Source organism: Apium graveolens, chromosome 5 (genome assembly GCF_009905375.1).
Source record: "Apium graveolens cultivar Ventura chromosome 5, ASM990537v1, whole genome shotgun sequence".
In the NCBI taxonomy this organism is placed as follows: domain Eukaryota; kingdom Viridiplantae; phylum Streptophyta; class Magnoliopsida; order Apiales; family Apiaceae; genus Apium; species Apium graveolens.
This window is the reverse complement of record NC_133651.1, coordinates 196,383,994-196,407,567: the sequence shown is the minus strand read 5'-3', so window position 1 is coordinate 196,407,567 and position 23,574 is coordinate 196,383,994. Positions and strand designations below refer to the sequence as shown.

Below are 23,574 nucleotides of genomic sequence, written 5' to 3'. Positions count from 1 at the left end.
TCAAGTATCTCTTAATTTATGGCTAAAATTCCAGTAGACATAAATTGGGGGAGATTGTTGTGCATATGTTGTGTACTTGATGATTACATAAACAAAACACCTAAGTAGATTTTACTTAGTGAAATATTGTAGCACTCGACAAATAAGAATTATAATCCCGACGGATAACTCATTATAGTCCCGACGGATGATGACTTATTATCCATCGAGTGAGTAGCTTATGTAATAATGAGTATGTAGCACATTTCTGCATACACCTTTGTACAAATTCTGTAGTAGCATATAAGTCATGTTGACTTTAACTAGATATACAGAATAGGTTGATTAATTGTACATAGATGATGTCTTGTAATTCTGTATAAATGAATTGAAGTCAAGTGCCAAAATAGCTACCGCCGGATGATTAACAAAGCCATCGACGGATGATCAAATAGCTATCAACGGATGTTCAATATAGCAGTCGACGGATGATCAATGAAGCCATCAACGGATGATCATAAAGTCGACGGATGATCATGTACTCAACGGATAAAGAATTCAAATATCAGTTGACAGTGACAGCATAATCACATGCGTCGAAGTGTATGCAAATGGAATGAGCAAGCCTATTAACTGGGTAATAGAGAACAAAGTAACAAAGCATTAGACCCGATAATTTTTATAATGATCATGTCTTTTGACTTTGTAATCTTGGTAATATATAAACCAAGAAGTAGCAAATAGAAACGAAGATCTGAGATACAAAAAGTGAGAAACATTTGTAAGCAGAATTATTAGCATTTCTCTGTATTCTCAGTAGTTCATATTTGTAAGCAGCTGTGAGCATTCTTGCACACAGAGTTCTCTCGATATAATATATATATCTCTGGTGGAATTGTTTAAATCCACCAGAAAGTTTTTAAAGACTCTTGTTTTTAATTACTTGTGTTTTGGTTCACTTAAGTTTTTATTCCGCATTGTGCTAATCAATACACTTACATTTATATTCGAGTTTGAACATTTTTATTTTAAGAAAAAGGTTCAAGAATTCTATTCAACCCCCCTTCTGTAATTCTTGCTATATTATTAAGGGACTAACACAAATATTGATTAATTTCATTATTGTGGCTCATTAAGATGGAGTTACAATTTTAATTTACTTTATAAGTTACAATTTTGACTTCCTATATGAGTAGTTCCTATATAAATAGGCTTGAGTTTCATTGTTTTTAAGAAAAGAAATCCCCCCAAGCAATATTTATAAATATTCATCTTAGTACTCTAGGTTCTTTCGGTGAGATAGAAGTCGTATTTGTTTGGTTCGTAGAAGGTCGATCTTTTTGTGTTTAAGATCTCCTTTGTTCATTGTATCCCAGAAAACGGAAGCCACAAACCCTTCAAGCACCACAAGAAAATGGGCTTATCTTAAGGTTTGGTTTTCACGTGACTCAAACAATCTTTTCATTATTTTTTTGGTTGATTTACTAATTTGAGGTATAGTCAAATCTTTACTGTCTACAAGCTTGAAACGGATAAATTTATTTCATATATTTTAGTTTGAATGATAAACTAATTTGAATGAATTTGTTCTTTTCTCGGGAGTATAGTTTTTCTAAGTCTATGGTTTAAATGCATGTTTGCTTTGAAAATATTTTGGAGCGGGAGGAAATTTACCATGCTAAGATCTAATGATATGCTATTTCAAATTGTTAACTACTTTTGTCCATTTTTTAATATTTGGTATAAGTTTTTTTTTCTCTTCCTATGATTGCTTGTATCAGTGCCAACTAGGACATGGGTTTTAATATATATATATATATATATATATCTTGGGTTTTGATTTGTGGCCTGGTTAGAGCCTAGAGGTGTCCTCATATGTTTTTAATTTGAAGGCACTCATGTGTCTCTTTGTAATATCTTGTAATTGTTTGGGTCTCGTAATCTGCATGTTTTATTTGATTAATTTTTATTTAAAAATAGAGCTGGCTTAGACTTGTGTATTGATTTTATATATATATATATATATATATATATATATATATATATATATTGTAACGCCTCCAAATCCGGGGTCAGAGAATTTGGTCGTCACGGTGAAACCTTAATCCAAAATAACCTGTTTAATCAGTAAACAAATGCCAGCATAAGATATTTAGCATCTATGAGCCCAAACTAATCCAAGATCTTTCAAGGTTACAGTTCTAGAAATAAGAATTCCAAATTTCCATAAATTACTTTTCACTTTTTTTAAAAAATCTTTTCAATCATTCTCAATCTCAAAACTTAACCCGCGAGTATAACTTCAAAAAGAAGTATACTAATATATATACAAACAACTTTACATAACAGAACTTACACTAGTTCCGCAAATCTTGGACCAACCACTTGCCAAAAGCTTCTTCCTTTGCTTTTCTCGAATTATGCAGCTAAACAACGCAAGCTAATTCTCACTAGAAGGTTAAATTTAAAAACAGGAAAGTATGAGCGAATGAAATGCTCAGCAAGTTCGTATAACATAATATAAGGTCTTTTGATAGAAAATAGACATCTGCAATATAGTAGAACATTTAAAATCATAACTGCTGAATCAGAAAATTTGTTAAGGAATCCAATAATTGTTTTCTCAACTGTATTCAAAACCCTTTTTGATATTTTTGAGCAAAAATGATTCAACAATAATTTAAATCTCGATGAGAATAAAACTCGTAAAATAGTGTTTACGGAAATATCATAAACAACAATATGAAACAGTAATTATGGATTGAATCATAAACTTATATCCATTTTACTCAAAAACCCAATCTTGACATCAAAATCACATCAAATTAGATATCAATACTAACTTAGATGCTCACAACATACCAGTACTGAAGTATGGAAGTCAACATCAATCATATACATCAATACTACTATTGATATTAACAGCAATTTAAGTATCAACATCAACTTTTCATGTAAACCATGTAATGACAATTTATGATAAATCATCTATTTTATGATCATCAATCACAGGATACGCACGAGAATAAAAGCTATCATAAGCTATCATAAGCTTAACGATTAAACTGTAAGTTTTTAGATTGGAATCCTTCACCGACGGATGTACTATCACATGTTGATAAGCCCGTGTGATAGCACTGGATCATAGTTCGTAGAAACATGTCCCACAACACGAGTACTCAAATAAAAAGGCAATATATCTGCCTGTGGCATAAAGTGTATTATAAATATTTTATATAATACATGGCCCTCCGCTGGACCGTCCGCCCCAGTCACTTACGCATTCATCCAATCAAAATAATTTTCATAAAGGAATCAAATCAATCGATATCCTCAATTAACCGACTCCCCATTTCACATGGTCCAGAGTAACTGCGTCAACTAATGGCGAGATAACTAGAATTATTAGTTATTTGCTTAATATATAATCAAAATCCACTGTATAGAGTATATCTGGATAGAATAGTTATTCACTATCTATCTGAAAAATGAATTATATTCTAGCAAAACAATTGCTAGAATAGCTTGATATCAATAATCCAATGATTATATGCATGCAATGTCTCCCAAAAAATATTTATAACATAATCTAAATTTTCGAGTATATAAATATTTGTAAATCTACGCAGCTTTATATGTAAAACATCTACTATTCTGAAATTAGAATAGTATAGAGAAACTTGCATAATAGGGTTTAAACAATGTATGGTTATTATTCAATGTTAAGACGATAACAAATTGAGGTTGTTTATAACTAAAAATTACACTAACTATTATAACTACGAAATTAAGATTGATTGAATTAATATATATGACAAACATGGGATTCTAACTTCATTAAATATTTCATTCAATAGCCTTATTGTTCTTAACCTTAGCATGCAATGGTGATGACACTAATCAGACAACACGAAATTGATAAACGCCAAATTTTGTTGCACGAGTACCATACTACCAGACATCCACAAAAGAGATAGAAGCTGAATAGACACCAATTATATTGAAACCTTATATGTCTATAGAATTTGACAACATAACGGTTTAAGCACAAGTTATCAATTTTGATTACACAGGGTAAGTAAGATGGGTAAAATTACCTACGAATCATGCATAACAACACATGAACCTATGCTAGCATGGCAAGTTCTAAATCCTTAAATTCACTGTCGCTTCATTAAGAATTAACACACTATCTTATAAGTTCGCGACGCTCATAAGACGAATACGCACAACCAATACTAGGAGATCAATCAATCACCACATACTAAGGTATCAAAACAATTTAACTAAAGAAATCCATAAATAAATCCGCTAGAACCCCACGATAACGATTAGCCCATGATCGGACTCATCATCAACGTGGGTTCCGATGAAAGCATGGTATAACAAATGTAGTCTTTATAACGAATAAATAAAACCAAGTACAAAACAAGAGTAAGGTTCTCAAGTAAGAAAACTAGCATCCAAATACAACTTAAAACAAAGATTCACAAGTAAAAACAAGATCTTCTTCGTCTTTGTTGAATTGTGCTAAGAACGGTCTTCTTACGGCTCTCCTTGCGCACTGGTATGTCTCTCTCATAAAAACATTCTTATTTGAATATATATAGCAGCCCTTTGCAATCTGGAAGTCTCCCCACTTAGAATCGAAATAGAATCAGGATTCTTTAATTTCATACCGGCGCGGGCACGCTGTCATTCTAGAATCCTGGCGCGGGCGCGTGCTATCACAGCGCGGGTGCGCGCTATCACAGCGCGGGCGCGCTGTCCTTCTTGGAAAAACTCAGATTTCATCTTTTCATTGCTGCTTCGAGCCGGCTTTCCATGAGCTTTTATTCCAACACCACCTTGACACCAAATTAGCACCAAAATAATGCTAATTCACCTGATTCACAGATTAATGCCTGAAATGTAAAAACACTAGAAAACACGTTAAAACACTTAACAACTTGAGTACAAATGCATCAATTTAAAGCTTATTAGAGCATTATAAAGTGTCATAAATGCCACTCAACATACCCCCAAACTTGAATCGATGCTTGTCCTCAAGCATAAACAGACTCACAGAACAAGAGAATAAAAATGCATGAGTGCAACTAATATGAATGTAACGATCCCAATAGAATAACTAAACCAATCGACAAGCAACATATCAACAAATGCAGTTACTCGCATAAAGATTAGTTAAATCATACAAATCAACTTACAAATTAGAGACGTGCATGTGTGCAGATGCTTACAGATATACTATCGCAACTAGATCGACAATCATGACTCACAACTTATCAAATCAATCGCCGGTTTATAAACAGAATAAAAGCTAGACTCAAAATAACTTATAACTCTTCAATTCTACATTAAAGTTTAACATGGATTCATGCTTTTATTCACAACAAAATAACACAAGTATGCTTATTTGATCATGCTATGAGTGAGGTCCACAAAATACTTATACAATAGTACCCATGTAGCGAGCGTTAGGTTAGCGGATCCCAGACTATAAAAGCCTTAGGTCACTAGGCACAAAGTCCCCTTAGAACTTAATTACTCGAGTACTACAGAGCCCACTCGTGATCAATTATACATAACACTTATTCTTTCTTTTTTTTTTTACTTTTTTTCTTTCTTTTTTTCTTTTTTTTTTGCATTTTTTTCAACAAATTTCTGAATGAGTGCGTTTCGCTCCATCTCATCCAACCCTAGACTACTTATATAAATATGAACTGGCTACTAGCCATTTGACACCAAGCCACACAACTAGCAATGAACTCCAATTTCCTCCAATTTTTAAATATCCATGTCTTTTATTATTAAGAGAATATCCTAAATTCTAAATATAAACAAGCGATTAAACCTTGACAAAACAACAAACCATGACTATGATCTAGCACTCTAGCAACCTATAAGACTTAGTGAAATACAAGTGTCTCTAGCATGCAAATAAACTTAATACGACTTAACATCTCTAAACACGACATCACTACACTAACATCAATATCACAAGTCAGCTGGAAAAATTATCTCAGGGATCATGTTATAATGCAAATGCATGAAAACTATATGAACAAAATAACATAAAACTATCAAAATAAAAAAACTATATGGAAAAATATTCAACTAAATGAACTAAACTATCATGAATATGCAAACTATACGAGACTCACACAAAAATATATTCCTTCAACTACTACCCCCAAACTTAAAATATTCACTGTCCTCAATGAAGTTAATAGTAAGGAATCAGGCATACCTAATCAGAATCAGAATCCTCGCCCTCAGCGGGTGGAGTGTCGGGTGTGTCCGGAGGTGGATACACGGAATCCTCACCAAAAACTGGCCACTGGATATCAACACTGGTTGCTCTGAAAGCTGTCCCAAGTGCCTGGGTTAGATCACGTGTGAACCTGCTGTGGATGTTATGCATCGCATCCATCCTCTGTGTCAGATGCCTGTACTGCGTCGAACTCATGCCAGCTGCCATATCAGCTCCTTCCTCCTCCTCATGCGCTTGCTGCGATGACCCTGCCTCATCTTCTAGCTGAGATCTCCATGCAGTCCTGCTCGCCTGAGTGGCCCCAGCAGCTAGCCTCCCACCAGGTAGGTGGTCAAAAATATAACCAAGCCCCTTCAGATCGGGCTTGCCTCCATCCCATTCTTGCATCATAGCCAAAGTAGTGCTGACAATAGGAGCACTCGGGATCTGCAACTGCTCGTGTGTGGGCCAATGAACACCAACTGCCCCGCACAGCTTCGTCATCACAGACGCATATGGAATAGACCCAGTAGTAATCCCCCTCAAGAACTTCAGAATCCCCTGATAAATCATCATCCCCAAATCTATATAATCGCCCTGAAGAATGCCCAAAACAACCGTGCACGCTCCACAGTACTCTCATGCATATGCGAAGATGGCATGATATTAGCACATATAAAAGCATTTTATGCACGGGAAAACCTATTCATTCTGGAAGCCAGGAACGTAGAATACTCGGTCGTGCCCCTCTTGATCTTCTAGTGAGTATCGGGCTGGCATAGTGTAGCAATAATAAGATCCAGATCAAAGTCCTCTGGAGTCTTATCATTCCAGGTGTCCTTCCCCACCTTCCTCGCGGGCTGCTCAATCACAGTCCTGATAGCCTTTTCACTATACTCCACCGTCCTCCCTCGAACCACCGTGAAGCCATTCTTCTCGGCCTTGGCATTTGCATAGAACTCGCGAACAACACTCATGGCACAACAGTGGGCGCCTCACAAATAGGAACCCAGCCCATCTCCAGAATCATCTCCAACAGCTGACTATCCTTCCCTGATGGCAGAAAACCTCGCTCCTTGATGATTGGCTTCGAAAGAGGCCTAGTATACTCTGCTTCAGCCTCGGGAGTAGAGAACCTTGGCCTTACACCATCCACACTTGATGAATCGGCGGTGCTGCTATCGACTCGTGTTCTTTGTCTCTTGGGTGCCATTAGAAGTGAGAAGAGAGAATAAGAGTTGTGTTTGAGAGAGAATTTGTGTTTGAGAATTTGTGAATTGGTGAAGAAGTTGTGTATGAGGTGTATGTATATATAAGTGGTGAAAAGAGAATTATATATGGAATAGAAGTGGGATTTGATTATGGGAATAATGGGAGTAATGGGTTTGATTTGTAGAGGGAATTATGGGATGTGGTAGAGTAAAAATCGGTTTGGAATTAATTTTTGACTAAAAATCTCGATTTTCTCTTGAAACTGCTGTTTTATTTTTTTTCAGTCGGGACACGACGCGGCTGCGCGCTGAGACAGCGCGGGCGTGCGCTACTTCTTCCAAATCGGCGCGGCCGTACTCTGTAACAGTGCGGATGCGCCATGTTTCTGTAAAATCAGTGCGGCCGCGTGCTAGGACAGCACGAGCGCACGAAGCTTCTGAAGTGAGCCCTGATTTTTTTCTTTTTCTATTTTTTTTGTGATTTTCTCTTTTCTTCTTGCTTTCTCTACTTACTAATGTACAACAAACTTGGGTTGCCTCCCAAGAAGCGCTTCTTTTACGTCGCTAGCTCGACGTAGAATCTCGAGATCAAACGGACAATAGAACGACACTAACCACCTCGCGGTTTGCTGTGTCACCATAGTAATGCTTCAACCTCTAACTATTTACCTTGAATGCCTGGCCCGGATCATTCTCAAAAATTTCCACCGCTCCATGTGGAAACACAGTTTTGACAATTGTTACGATCGGTATTTCTAAAACTTATCTATATATAATTGTGTGTTTATAATTGAGATTTAAATTATGTTGAATTATAAATATGGATGATCTATATGTTGAGTGCCTATAAATTAAGTGTTTAATGTATTAGTTTTTATAAAAAAAATTGAAAGGAAAATCTTATTATTTTGTATTTTTAAATGATAATCAAAAGTATTTCATTCTATATGAAAAAAATCGATTTTTAAAATATTTTAACAACAAATTTTCAATTTTTATATCATTAAATTTTTAAAATCATAAGCTATTTTATAATATTTATTTTGTGATTTATGGAAGTGAATTTTTTTTATAGCAATTATTTTATATAAATTAGATGATTTTTAATTTCCAATTTACTTAGTTGCCCATGCATGCATTTTGCTCCCAAACACAAGTTAAGGGCAAATTTGGAAATTCCAACCCCATTAACTACTACTTTACTAGCCAAATTACTACCTTATCCTTGCATGCAAAATGACACAAGCTTGCTTGAGGGTTACTCTTGTCAATTCTCACTTCCACTCACTTTCTAGTCAAATCAAAACCATAAAAATCAAGTACAAGTTGTCATAATCACACTCACTTCACTCCACTCCACCCTCACCTCTCTTCTCCCTCTCCCTCTCCCTCTCTCGGCCCTCTCTCTCTCGGCCTTCACTCTCGGCCGAAGCCCCCCACCCCCCTTTTTTCTTCAGTTTTCATTCAAACATCCATCTTCCATTTAAGTAATCTTACTTCCCATATCTTGTTCTTTAATAACCTAAAGAGTTTAGGGTGAAAAATCTATGTTTTGATCTTGCATGGTAGTGTTTTGTTAAACTCAAAGTGAACACCCTTGATTCTTGTGAATCTAAGGCTTTCACCATGAGATATATTATCATAGGGTTGAGAATGGCAAGACATGAGTGTATCACACTCATGCAAATGTTGTTTTCACCCTAATCCATTCGTCCAAGACTTGTTAGGAGCTGAATGGACGGTGTTCTTGTTGCCTTGTTGATTTTTGTGTGTTTATCTGATAATAGCTTGGTTTTGGAAATATAAACTTGATAAAACTCTTTGCATGCTAAGTGATCACATTAGTTATGGTTAATTCTAGGCTTACATGTTGATTCTATGATGAAATTTATATGGAAACCATATTGTTTTTGGCTTGTAAGTTCAAAAGCATGCATGCATAGGTTCAACTTATAATTTTCGAAAGTTCTTGATTATTTGGATTGATCTTTGTTAATAATCTATAATTTTAGTTAAGTTAGGATATTAATTATGATACTTGCTCCTTGTTATGTGTTTTTGATTCGTATATATATGGAGGATTTAAGTTGTAATTTTCGAAATTGAGATGACTTGTAGTTAGTATATTATTTTGACTCTTGTTTTGCTATATTGCACTCTAGGTAAGGTGTAACGACCGAGAAATTACGCTTGTATTATATCATAATAAAGATAAATTATGTGTATTATTATGTGATTAAATGTGTTGAGTCATTAAACCCTAACTGCTATGTGTTACGTGTTGTCTGTTTTGATCCAAACGTGTTTTGGATATTTATTGAGTGTTTTATCGTAAGTTAAAACTTTTATATCAAAACCTGTACAGCTCAAAACAATGTTTTAAAAGCCCGTATTTCAAACAAAATCATTGGCCCTATTTTGCCAAAAATGCCCTATACCATATTGTTATTCTGAACCCCTAGACGTTTTACAAATTTACCTTTTTCGCGAAAAACGATTTTTCCGGACCCCTTCGGGTACCAAAAACCCCAAAAAAATCACATTTTTATTTTTATATGATCATGAAATTATCTTACATCATTTTTCTTTGCATTTTTGTAATATTCACAATTTTTGAGAATTTTTGACATAAATTTTGTATTTATTGGATATTTAAAAATTCATTATTAATACCCAAAAATTACAAAAATTGGGGCCAAATATTTTTATTAGGAGTGTAATTAGCCCCTTAATTTTATTTGGGGGTATTATTTTCATAAATATAAATAGCCGATTTACTGTTAATTAATTAGTAATTAATAATAAAAAAAATCCGAAAAAACAGAAAAATCAAGAAATTCTGTGTGGGTGAAGAACAGGGCAGGAGAATCAAAGTCGATTTTGATCGTGATTCTGTTAACCAAATCAGTCATGTAAGTAATGGTTGTGAAGCTCTTTGAATTCTCTACTTGATTCTGTTATCAATATCATGTGTAGATTAATCGATTTTTAATTCGTTATTTCGGGTTTTTATTTCGAATTCGGGTCTTACAAATTGTTAGTTGTTGGTTGATTATGTTGATTGGAATGAGTAGATCGTCGAGTAAGGAATCGAACGGCACCGATTTCACCCTCGTCGGAGAACTGCCGCCATGGCGGTGTTCTTCGTTTTCCGGTGACGCTGTCGACGACTGGAGAAGAAGGAAGGTGGGAGAAGGTTGCTATGGTGGCCAGGAACGATTACGCAGAAGAATCGGACTGGAATCACACGATTTGGCCGTGTTTTTAATCGCCGGATTTTCGCCGGGAAACGCCGCCGGCGTCGGGTTTCTGGGCTGCTGGGTTGTGTTCTTCGCGACCCGGGTTCGACCCGGTTTGCAACCCGGTTTCAACCCGGGTTTGATCCCCCAAAACCCAAAACCAATTTCTGTTTCCTGTTTCTGAAATATTAATTATTTATTTATATTTTGTAAAATTAAAAATTAGTTTTAATTAATTCTATAAATCAATTAAAAATCAGTTTTAAATTCTGAAAAATATTATAATTAATTCATTTATAAATTGAATTTAATTATTTAATTAATTATTTAATTATTTATCTAATTATTTATTAGTTATCTAATTAATTAATAATTTGGTAATTAATTAATAATTAGGTAATTAATTAATAAATTAGGATTAAATAATATGATTAATAATTCGATAATTTGTTAATATTACGAGTAACTCGTATTCATACGAGTAGTGATTCGATAATGAGAATTATTATTCGAGCGTTTATTATTCGAAGAATGTCGTAATAATTATTCGTATCGAATAATTAGATACAGATAATTAATTGATTAACGAATCGTATAAGTTACAGTAATAATATATTAGTTCGATAGTATTCGAGAATAGTGAGTAGCTCGTATTTATACGAGTAGTTAATCGTTGAGTCAGATTATAATTCGAGTAATTAGTATTTATTCAATAAATAGCGTATTATTAGTTGTATCGATTGTTTATTTATAAATAATCGATCTAATCGAATAAGTAATAATAATCTGTAAATAATTGTAATAAATAGTAATTAATGCTAATAATTAGGGATTAATCATTTTTAAAATACAATAATTATTAGTTAATTATTTAAAAATGTAATTAAGGATTATTTAATTATAATTAATTATTTATAATTAATTATTAATTAATTAAATCTTGTTTAATTCATAATAATTAAACCGTTAGTCCGATTTGAGCGAAACGAAGACCCCTAGACTTAGAAAAATGAAACGAATCCAATAAAAATAATTGTAAGTTATAATTTCTTCCGGAAGAGAGTGGTTTTGTGATAATTAATTGTTCATGGGCCCTATTAGGGGTAGAATCGAGTCGAATAAATCCCGAAAAATTGTAATAGAATCAGATAGGGTTAGTTATTATAAGTATGAGTCTAGAATCGATTCCAAAAATAATTATGAGTCTAAAAATTAATTATGAGCTTTATGTGCTATGTGCTTTACGTGGCTATGTGAATCTTATGTGCTATATAATTATATGTATATATATGCGAGTCAGATAGAAACGCATGGGTAGACTGATAAGGTTACGTGGTATCAATTCGAGATACACGTATATAGTAAGTTATCTAAACGACTATCTTTCTATGATTGGTTCAGTGTCAGTAAGGCAGAGCAAGCTAGAGACAGAAGACGGTGAGTTGAACCAGGTCAAGTACGCACAAGGCAAGTTTTTCCCCTATTCTAAATTCAGAATAATGAATTGTATTTCCTTTTATCATATCAGTTACCTTTGATAATTATTGTTCATATACACTGGTACCCAATTATTAATTCTTGTTTCTATTTCATTTCAATTCTTGATTTCTCCCAATTTATTGAATCCTCTTTTCATATTCCAATACTTTACTCTTGTTACATATACTCTGGTATATCTTGGTGTTGGGATATATCAAAAGCATTCCGATTGTTCTGGATGCTATACCTTGGACTGGAGGGTTACTATACGGGCTGGGTTTTACCCAGACCATTATTTAATAGGCCGTAGTTGCCTGAGTACTCTTTATGTTGGTTGGGTCTATGCAGTTGGGTATAGATCCGCACTGTATCCTGACTGATCAGCAGGTTATAGTGCATATGTTGGTTCTTGTTTCCAGTCTTGTTCATTTGGCACTCGCCAGTGTTGGCAGATTATTATTCTATACAGATACAGATGGTTGTTCCAACCAGTTGTTTATTGGTTCACTTATTTCTCTCTCTATATTATATATATATATATTGTTGCAGGCTTGTTGAGCAATTTTGGCTCATCCCTTTTTATTGTTATTCCTATTGTTTTACAGTTAAGGTAGAGAATGAAACCCATCAGGACCCGCGTAGTCAAGAAGCGAGTCAAGCAGCGGGACCCTCTTATACCAAGAGTGTTCCTTCCTATTCCCGAAGAGAGCTTTGAATTACCAGTTCAGGTGTAAAAGGATAAGTAGTAATGTTGGGTTGAATAAAAGTTTTGTGTAGTTTGAATAAAAGTGGTGTGGTAAGAATGTAGATAGAATAAAGTTTTGTAACATAGAGATTTTTTGAGACAGATTGTTTTATTTGGGTTTGTAATAAAGTGTAGTATGTGGTTCTTGTTTTCAACTCAAACCTTAAATGATCTTGAGTAGTAATAGTTCGAGGTAATTATCATATTTATATTCCGCTTGTGCAGGTTTAGTTTGTAGGTGTTATTAATAATGCCCCAAATCTATACCCCGGATTTGGAGGGTGTTACATAAGGTTTCCTTGGTTGAGGTTTGGTTTGGGTTTTGATTGATGTTCAGTTTGGTCCCATGAGGTTTAGAGTGAGATTTGACCTTGTCATTGTAATGCACTTTGAGGCCCAAGTCACCAGAAGCTAGTTTTAGGGGTATGCTTCAGATTTAGGTGTTTGTTAGAGGTTTGTAGGTTTTTTGGTTAGGTGCATGAGTGAAAACACTAAATCTGTCCAGCAGGGGACAGTTTTATCGCAACCTAGAAATGGAGAGTTTTGACAATGTCATGGGTAGGCCCTCACTAGGCCTTGGTTCACCCTAGTTAGAGGGAGAGTCTGAGGTGTTTTTCCAGCCACAGTTCATAGGAATTGAGTTAGAATCATGTGTCACAAGTTAGTGCAAATCAGGATACTTTTATGTCCAGAAAACTAGGGAACATTGGACTTTAAGCTTAGGCCTAGGTAGGCCCAAGCTAGGACTTTGAGTCACACCAAGTTTGGGAGTTACCTTAGGATCAGAAGAGTCTAGCTTAGAAGTTTGGGAGGTAAAATTGAGGAGCAAGGGTGTCAATTTTTCTCATAGACCCATTGGTGTCATCCTGAAATTGCTATAATGAGCACATTCACTTAACGTTTAGTTTTAGAGCACTTATGAGTGAGGACTAGGTTGACCATCATAGTTGTAAGATAGTATAAGGTCAGTAGAGTGTAGGGCCTAGGTCAGGGTCAATAGGTACTTGATGGTTTAGAAAAGGCACTTCGAGTTTCGAGGTCAATATTAGGAGTTTTGACTAGTTTAGCATAACTAAGTGACTTGAGTAAGTGGAGTGAGATCATCAAAGCTTAGTAATGCAATATAGTGTGTTGATGTATTATTATATATTTAAATGTGTTATGTGAGCATATGTGGCTATGTGATCTAGTATGCTTATAAGATAATTGTAAGCATGTATGTTTATATAGGCCTAAGTGCCAATGTGCTTACTTTCGGTTTATAAATAGGTTGAGTTGGTGAGAATATATTATAATGAGGCTATAATTATTTTGTGTAGGCACTCGAGACAAGGGTAAACTTGCCATTAAAGATGAGTAAAGCTCCCAGTTGCTCCCACCTTCCAGTCAAGTCAAGCCTTTCTCAAGGCAAGTGTTTCAAGTAAAGCTCCCAGTTGCTCCCACCTGCCAGTCAAGTCAAGGCTTTCTCAAGGCAAGTGTTTCAACCTATCTTTTTGTGTTTACACTGCAAGTGTGTGTTAACCTAGCTTTTATGTATGATGCGAGTATTCTAATTCACCTTGATATACATGTATACATGACCCAAGTGGTTTCAAATCTATCTTTCATATTGCATGCAAATGCCATGAACCCTCAAGTATCTATTGTAAGTAGTTTAACTTTACTTGGAGATTGCTATGCAAGTAATTCAAAAGTCATACCATGCTAGTATACCAAAATAATTGTGATGCTTAACCCTGTATAAGTTGTATTTAGCAACCTTATCTTGACACCTAATAGTCAGTTATTCCTCAAAGTTGTTCATATATGCTTGATAACTCAATTCTTATCCTTAAACCATGAGACCCTATTATACTTTGAACTGATACTCACCTTCTTTATATTTTAAATACCTACGTCTTATCTGGAACCACTACATTGAACCTAGTTTGACTTAGTTCCTTTATACTATCCAATAACCCTGTTAAACCGAAATACCAAATCCATTTTGAATAGAAACTTTGAAATTCCATTCAATAAGTTATCAGTCTAATTGATCATGGCCTTAAAGTTTATTGAACCTATTCCATGTGCTTCGAAGTTGATCTAGAACCCTTGATAAAGACGTTCGCTGTTTAAGAAATTAACCGTCACTTGGCATCGGATTTTAAAATAAAAAGTTAAAAGTGGATTTTCAGTCCCAAAGGGGGACAAATGTTTTCTTTAGGTAGTGGATCTGGACTGAGACGTAAATCCTTTCCGCTTTTAAATTATGGGCTTAAAGGTTTCCTAGGGATCCCATTAATATTTTAGAACCCATCAAGGTTCGGGATTACTTCGCGGCTGATCACCGGCTGTAATCCATAGCGTCATAAAATGGTTTTTGATAAAGAAATTGTTTTTAATTTTTTTGTTTCAAATAAATGATGCCATCACCCTGAAAGTTTATCTCTTGTTATTATATTATCGAATCTTTCATTTCCACTGTTATCCTTTTATTTTTGTTTATGTATTATATAGCACTTGTTGAGCATTTGGCTCACTACTTGCTTTCACCCTGATATTTCAGCTAGTAGATATGGTTAGATTCAAGCAGACCGCGTGTAAGACTTGTGATGCCGATTCGTATATTCGAGCTCAGGTAGATTAGTGATCGTTTTGTGTGAGGACTCGATATTGAAATCAGGTTGTAATAGTTAATAGTATTGGGCTGTTCCAAACCCAAAACTATAAGATCTTGGATTCGGTGTATTTATTTTCCTTTTGTTAACTATTGTAATTATTCGTATAGTTTTCTTTTGTTAAAGTTGGGGTGTGACAGGTTTTGGTATCAGAGCTACGGTTTAGAGTCGTTGGACAGCCCAAATAGGTTATAGAATATATACATAGGTTATAGAATATTATGCGAGAGTGTAAGTATAGGTTAGGCAAATCTATTGTGAATAATTCTCTTATATACATATCTATGCACTTTTTGGCAACAAAGGGCGCATTCCTCATCATCCCCTGAACCGTCTGTCATAATTGCTTTCTCTGTGTATACTGAGTTGAGGCGTGAGTTTAACAGGCTTCAGGGCAAGTACGATCGACTGTTAGAGCGATTGAAGAATGTGTATCCGGACAGCCGAAATTATGGAGGAAAGCCTAAGGAGCAGATGACTGTGAGACTTGAGACTTTGGTTTAGTACGTTAACACTAAGCTTGATGAGATGCCATCACACCGAGACCGTACCAGCCAGTATACTATCAAGATGATTGCGGATGAGCTCCAGAGTATTGTGAAGACGCTTCGTGAATAGAAGACTACCGTACCCCATTCTGATGGAGTGGAGCCTTAGTTCTTTCCATTATTCCACTTTTCATGATGTTGTGTTGTTGGATTTTGTAGAAATCCCTGTTGTTTTCCTTTAAATTAAGCATGTTATCCCTAGATTCAGACTTTATTTTGATCTTGATGTACCTAGACCTTAATTTCGATAATTATGCACTATCGTTCTATTTGCTTTCAATTGTTCTTACACCTGATATGCATCACCCTTATTGTTTAATTTGAAACATAATCGTATATGTGAATTTAATGACTTGTGACACCCTAACCTTCAATTATCTGCATTGTTCATACCTGTTTTGATATAACTTTCATTTCACGATCATGCCACCTAAAAAAGAACCCGACAACAACTTCTACCACAGATCCTAATATTCTTCGATTGTTGGAAACCTTATAACAGCAAACAAATATTAAAGCTCAACAACGAAGAACTCTTTAACAATAAGTTGAAAACCAAGATAACCGTGAACCACACCAACCACCTGATCCACCAGTACCACCTCGACAAGTTGTCACTTTCAAAGCTTTTCAGAATGTGAATCCACCTGGATTTCATGATACCACCGATCCAGTAATAGCTAACACATGGATTAATGAAATGGAAAGAGCTTTTGAATTGGTTCAGCTAGGAGAAGATCAGAAGACGCCATATGCTACTTACTTTCTAAAAGGTGAAGTCAATTATTGGTGGGATTGAGTGAAAGCTATGGAGGCAAATCAGCCGGTTTCTTGGGAAAGGTTTAAGAAGTTATTTCTGGAAAAGTATTACCCCAAGTACATGTAAAATCAGATGGAGCTTAAATTTCTTGAATTGAAGCAAGGAAGTATATCTGTATTGGAGTACGAGAAGAAGTTTACGGAGCTGTCAAGGTTTGTGACGGAGTATGTGAACACTGAGGAGGAAAAAGCAAAGAGGTTCCAATAAGGATTAGAGCCTTGGATCAGAGATAGAGTGGCCATGTTTGAGCTTGATACTTATGCTGGAGTAGTACAGAAAGTTGCCCTGATTGAGAGTAATGGGATGCAGTCAATGAAAGAAAAGGATAACAAGAAGAGAAAGGTTTCATTTTATGGAGAGAAGTCGGAAGCCGGGAGCTCACAAGAAAGGAGTGTGAAAAGGATTGGATTCCACAAAGGTGGAAATTTTCAGAAGAAGGGAAATTTGAATAAGAGACAAGATCCTAAGGGGAACAACCAGTCAAGCCAAGGACAAGTTGGAGAAAATAGATTTCAGAGACCAGAGTGCAAGCACTGTGGAAAAAGACACCCAGGAGTGTGTAATAAGCTGAATATGACATGTTATAGATGTAACCAAAAGGGACACTTGGATAATGAGTGTAAGGTACCGAAGCCGGGAGTTACATGCTATAAGTGTGGAAAGGCTGGACATATAGCTAAGGAATGCAAGTCAACTGGACCAGTCAAGGCTTTGATGAATGTGGCAAGTACTAGTGCACACGTGCCAGCTGAGGTATTGGCATTACCTCCACTATCTACAACAACAACTCCACAAGCAACAACAAGGACATTTGATTTAAAGATGAAGGACGTTGTTCAGAATTCTGAGGTGATAGCAGGTAAACTTTTAATGAATAATGTTGAAGCTAAGGTATTGATTGATTCTGGAGCTACGAGATCTTTTATATCAGAAACTTTTGTTGATAAACTTAAATGTGATAAAATGACCTTGAACGAGGTAATAGATGTGGTAATTGCGAACCAAGAGAAGATTCCTATGAGTCAATTCTGTCCTAAGTGTGAGATAGATATTTCAGGGCATAAATTTTCAGCAGACTTGATACTTTTCAAGTTAGGGGAGTTTGATATAATCTTAGGCATGGATATGTTAGGAGAGAATAACGCTCAGATAAATTGTAAATCTAGGAAAGTGTATTTAAAGACGGAGAATGGAGAAAAAGTAATATTTAAGGGTCAGAGGCAAGAGCGACTGTTTCTTACAATCGTCCAGGCTAAGAAACTGCTTAGGAAAGGTTGCGAATCGTTCCTAGCCTATGTAGTAGATTCAGAAAGAGAGAGCCTCAGCATGGAAGATATTCCCGTAGTCAACGAATTTCCAGATGTGAACTACCAGGTTTACCGCCCGATCGACAAATTGAGTTTGAGATCAACCTTGCTCCAGGAACAGAACCAGTTTCGAAGGTACCTTATAGAATGGCACCAGCAGAAATAAAAGAGTTGGCGAACCAGCTGCAAGAATTGTTAGACAAAGGAGTGATACGGCCAAGTACATCACCATGGGGAGTACCTATTTTATTTGTAAAGAAGGATGGAAGCATGAGGTTATGCATAGACTACTGTGAGTTGAATAAGATGACGATTAAGAACCGTTACCCGCTACCAAGGATAGATGATTTATTTGATCAGCTGAAAGGAGCTAAGTGTTTTTCCAAGATTGATTTAAGATCAGGATACCATCAATTGAAGATCAAAGCAGACGACATCCCGAAGATAGCATTTAGGACAAGATACGGACATTATGAATTCTTGGTGATACCTTTTGGGTTGACTAATGCCCCTGCAGCATTTATGGATCTGATGAACCGGGTATTTAAAAAGTATTTGGACAAGTTTGTAGTGGTTTTCATTGATGATATTCTTATATATTCAAAGTTAGAAGAAGAACATATGCAGCATCTATGGATAGCATTGGAGATACTCCGACAAGAGAAGTTGGATGCCAAGTTTTCTAAATGTGAGTTCTGGTTAAAGCTCCCAGTTGCTCCCACCTGCCAGTCAAGTCAAGCCTTTCTCAAGGCAAGTGTTTCAACTTATCTTTTTGTGTTTACACTAAAAGTGTGTGTTAACCTAGCTTTTATATATGATAGGAGTATTCTAATTCACCTTGATATACATGTATACATGACCCAAGTGGTTTCAAATCTATCTTTCTTCTTCCATGCAAATTCCATGAACCCTCAAGTATCTATTGCAAGTAGTTTAGCTTTACTTGGAGATTGCTATGCAAGTAATTCAAAAATCATACCATGCTAGTATACCAAAATAATTGTGATGCTTAAGCATGTATTAGTTGTATTTAGCAACCTTATCTTGACACCTAATAGTCAGTTATTCCTCAAAGTTGTTCATATATGCTTGATAACTCCATTCTTATCCTTAAACCATAAGACCCTATTATAATTTGAACTGATACTCACCTTTGTTATATTTTAAATACCTATGTCTTATCTGGAACCACTACATTGAACCTAGTTTGACTTAGTTCCTTTATACTATCCAACAACCCTGTTAAACCGAAATACCAAATCCCTTGTGAATAGAAACTTTGAAATTACATTCGATAAGTTATCATTCTAATTGATCATGGCCTTAAAGTTTATTGAACCTATTCCATGTGCTTCGAAGTTGATCTAGATACCTTGATAAAGACGTTCACTGTTTAAGAAATTAACCGTCACTTGGCATCGGATTTTAAAATAAAAAGTTAAAAGTGGATTTTCAGTCCCAAAGGGGGACAAATGTTTTCTTTAGATAGTGGATCTGGACTGAAACACAAGTCATTTCTGCTTTTAAATTATAGGCTTAAAGGTTGCCTAGGGATCCCATTAATGTTCTAGAACCCAGCGAGGTTCGGGATTACTACGCGGCTGATCACCGGCTGTAATCCGTAGCGTCATAAAATGATTTTTGATAAAGAAATGGTTTTTAATTGTTTTGGTACAAATAAATGATGCCATCACCCTGAAAGTTTATCTCTTGTTATTATATTATTGGATCTTTCATTTCCACTATTATCCTTTCATTTTTGTTTATGTATTATATAGCACTTGTTGAGCATTTGGATCAGTACTTGCTTTCACCCTGATATTTCAGCTAGTAGATATGGTTAGATTCAAGCAGACCGCGCGTAAGACTTGTGATACCGTTTCGTATGTTCGAGCTCAGGTAGATTAGTGATCGTTTTGTGTGAGGACTCGAGATTGAAATCATGTTGTAATAGTTAATAGTATTGGGTTGTTCTAAACCCTAAACTGTAAGATCTTGGATTCGGTGTATTTATTTTCCTTTTGTTAACTATTGTAATTATTCATATAGTTTTCTTTTGTTAAAGTTGGGGTGTGACCACAATAAACGGCCCTGACCATCTTGACTTCAACTTTTCGGGAAAAAGATGAAGATAAGAGTTGAACAAAAGAACCTGTTACCCCGGCACAAATTATTTGAGCACTTAACCCCGATCATGCCACCTCTTGACTTTATCCTTATACATTTTGTTGTTCTCATAAGCTTGAAGTCGAAACTCGTCGAGTTCATTCAATTGAAGCATTCTCTTCTTTCCAGCCGCATCCAAGTCCAGATTCAACTTCTTCAAAGCCCAATATGCCTTATGCTCGAGCTCCACAGGCAAATGACACCCCTTACCATAAACCAACTGAAATGGAGACATTCCCAAGGAAGTCTTATATGCTGTTCTATAAGCCCAAACAACTTCATCAAGCTTCAAAGACCAATCTTTCCTTGATGGACACACAACCTTCTCTAAAATGCACTTGATCTCTCTGTTAGACACCTCAGCTTGACCATTTGTCTGAAGATGATAAGCCGCAACAATGCAATGATTCACATTATACCTTTTCATCATAGCAGTGAACTTGCGATTGCAAAAATGCAACCCCTCATCACTGATTATGACTCTTGGAGTTCCAAACCTTGTGAATATCTGCTTGTGAAGAAAATTAAACACCACTTTTGCATCGTTCATTGGCAACGCCTTAACTTCAACCCATTTCGACACGTAATCAACCACCAACAAGATATACTGATTGTTACAAGATGAGATAAATGGCCCCATAAAGTTAATTCCCCAAACATCAAAGACCTCAACCTCGAGAAGCACATTAAGAGGCATTTCATCCCTCTTAGACATATTACCCACACGTTGGCATTGATCACATTTCAAAACAAACTGGTGAGCATCTTTAAACAATGTCGGCCAAAAAAACCTGCTTGAAGAACCCGAGCTGCTGTCTTTTCTCCACCATAATGTCCTCCATAAGCCGTTGAGTGGAAATCTCGCAAGATCCCCCCGTTTCGCTGTAAGGAATACATCTCCTGATGATTTGGTCAGCTTCTTGACGAAAAAGAAACAGCTCATCCCACATATACCACTTCACTTCATGTAGAAACTTCTTCCTTTGAGCATAAGATAAGTCGGGAGGCATGATATTACTCACAAGGTAGTTCAAAATGTCTGTGAACCACAGTTCTTCTTCTTACACTCCAAACAGCTGCTCGTCGGGAAAAGATTCATTTATCAATGTCTTATCCAATGAAGTAGCACTAGGATTCTCTAAACACGAGAGATGATCAACGACTTGATTGTCATTCCCCTTTCCGCAAGAAAGGTCTCCGCAAGATTATGGAAATCTTCTTATCCTCCTCAAAATCAAGAATGACGAAATCAGCAGGGAAGATGAGTTTATCAACCTTGACCAAGACATCCTCCACAATACCTCGCGGATATGTAATAGAACGGTTGGTCAACTGCAAGGTCATATAAGTCGGTTTTGGATTAGGCAAGTCCAACTGCTTGAAGATTGACAAAGGCATCCGATTGATGCTAGCTCCCAAGTCACATAAGCATCTGTCAAAAGACACTTTTCCAATAGTACATAGAATAGTGAAACTTCCTGGGTCTTTAAGCTTCGGAGGCAACTTCTGTTACAGCACATCACTGCATTCCTTCGTGAGAGCGACGGTCTCTAAATCATCTAGCTTCACTTTCCGAGATAGAATACCTTTCATCAACTTTGCATAACTAGGCATCTGCTCAAGAGCCTCGGCGAAAGGTATGTTGATATGAAGTTTCTTGAACACCTCCAAAAACTTCTTAAATTGCTTGTCCAGCTTTTTCTTCTGCAGCCGCTTAGGAAAAGGCGGTGGATGATAGATCTATTTCTCCCCTGTATTACCCTCATGAGGAGTTTGCTCAATAGTAGTCTTCCTTGGTTCCACATCTTCATCCTGCTGCTGTACTTCTTTCTCAGCCCTAGCTTCTTCAGTCAACACTTGAATTTGTTCGGGATTTGCAGCCTTTTCAGACCTCAAAGTGATTGCCTTTACCTGCTCCTTAGCTTCCCTCTTTCCTAGCACTTCAGTGTCACTAGGTAGTGAAACAGGCTGACGATTTAGCAAAGCATTGGCAATTTTCCCAATTTGATTTTCCAAGGTCTTGATAGAAATGGCTTGACTCTTACACATAAGCTTCAACTCCTCTAATTCAGATTTTTCATTTGCTTGTTGCAGCTGAAGTTGTTGTCTTGGTGCATATTGTGGTTGCTGAACACTAGGGGGATTGTACTGCTTAGCTGGATACCGCTGATAAGGCTGTTGAACCGCATTCTGATTGTTGCTCCAGCTGAAATTAGGATGATTACGGTTTTTGGGATGATAGGTGGATGGCACTGGTTGCTGAGATTGCTGGAAGTTGTTCACAAACTGAGCTGATTCACTAGAAATTGCGCACTGATCAGTCTCGTGGGCACCAGCACAAAGCTCACAGACACTAGCGATTTGATTAACTCCATAATTAGCCAAAGTGTCCACCTTCGTCGTCAAAGCCTTAAGTTGGGCAGCGATAGCAGTTGCTGCGTCCAACTCCAGAATTCCTGCGACTTTTTCCTAAGTCAGCCTCTGGGAAGGATTCTGGTACTCATTAGCAGCCATCAGTTCAATAAGTTCATAAGCTTCATCATAGCTTTTAGCCCACAAGGCTCCTCCTGATGCTGCATCAAGCATAGGTCTAGAAGTAGCACCCAATCCATTGTAGAAACAGTTGATAATCATCCAATCAGGCATGCCATGGTGTGGGCACTTCCTTAGCATCTCCTTATATCGATCCCAAACCTGACTCAGAGATTCTCCAGTTTGCTGAGCAAACTGAGTAAGAGCATTCCTGATTACAGCAGTCTTCTCCATAAGGAATAATTTAGTGAGAAACTTTTGTGCAAGATCCTCCCAAGTGGTGATAGACCCTGCTAGTAGAGAGGGTGACCAGCACTTAGCTTTGTCCCTTAGAGAGAATGGGAAGAGGCGTAGCTTGATAGCATCTTCAATCTCATCATTAAACTTGAAGGTGTCGTAGATCTTGATGAAATCCCTGATGTGCATGTTGGGGTCTTCAGTAGGAGAACCCCTAAACTGAACTGAGTTCTGTATCATCTGAATCGTGCTTGACTTGATATCAAAAGTGATAGCCTTGATGGCTGGTCTGATGATGCTTGACTGAATGTCATTAATCTTAGGCTGAGAATAGTCCATCAAAGCCTTCAAATTTTTTATTTGATCACCCATCTCTACTAAAGCTAGTTCTTCAACTT

General features: G+C 36.4%; 1 non-coding gene across 1 annotated transcript; it reads left to right on the top strand.

Moving 5' to 3' along the window:
• Positions 1-23,051: 23,051 nt before the first annotated feature.
• LOC141662200 (small nucleolar RNA R71) lies at positions 23,052-23,158 on the top strand. The gene has a single exon (XR_012550325.1). It is a non-coding gene; the product is annotated as a small nucleolar RNA R71 (small nucleolar RNA).
• Positions 23,159-23,574: the final 416 nt, after the last annotated feature.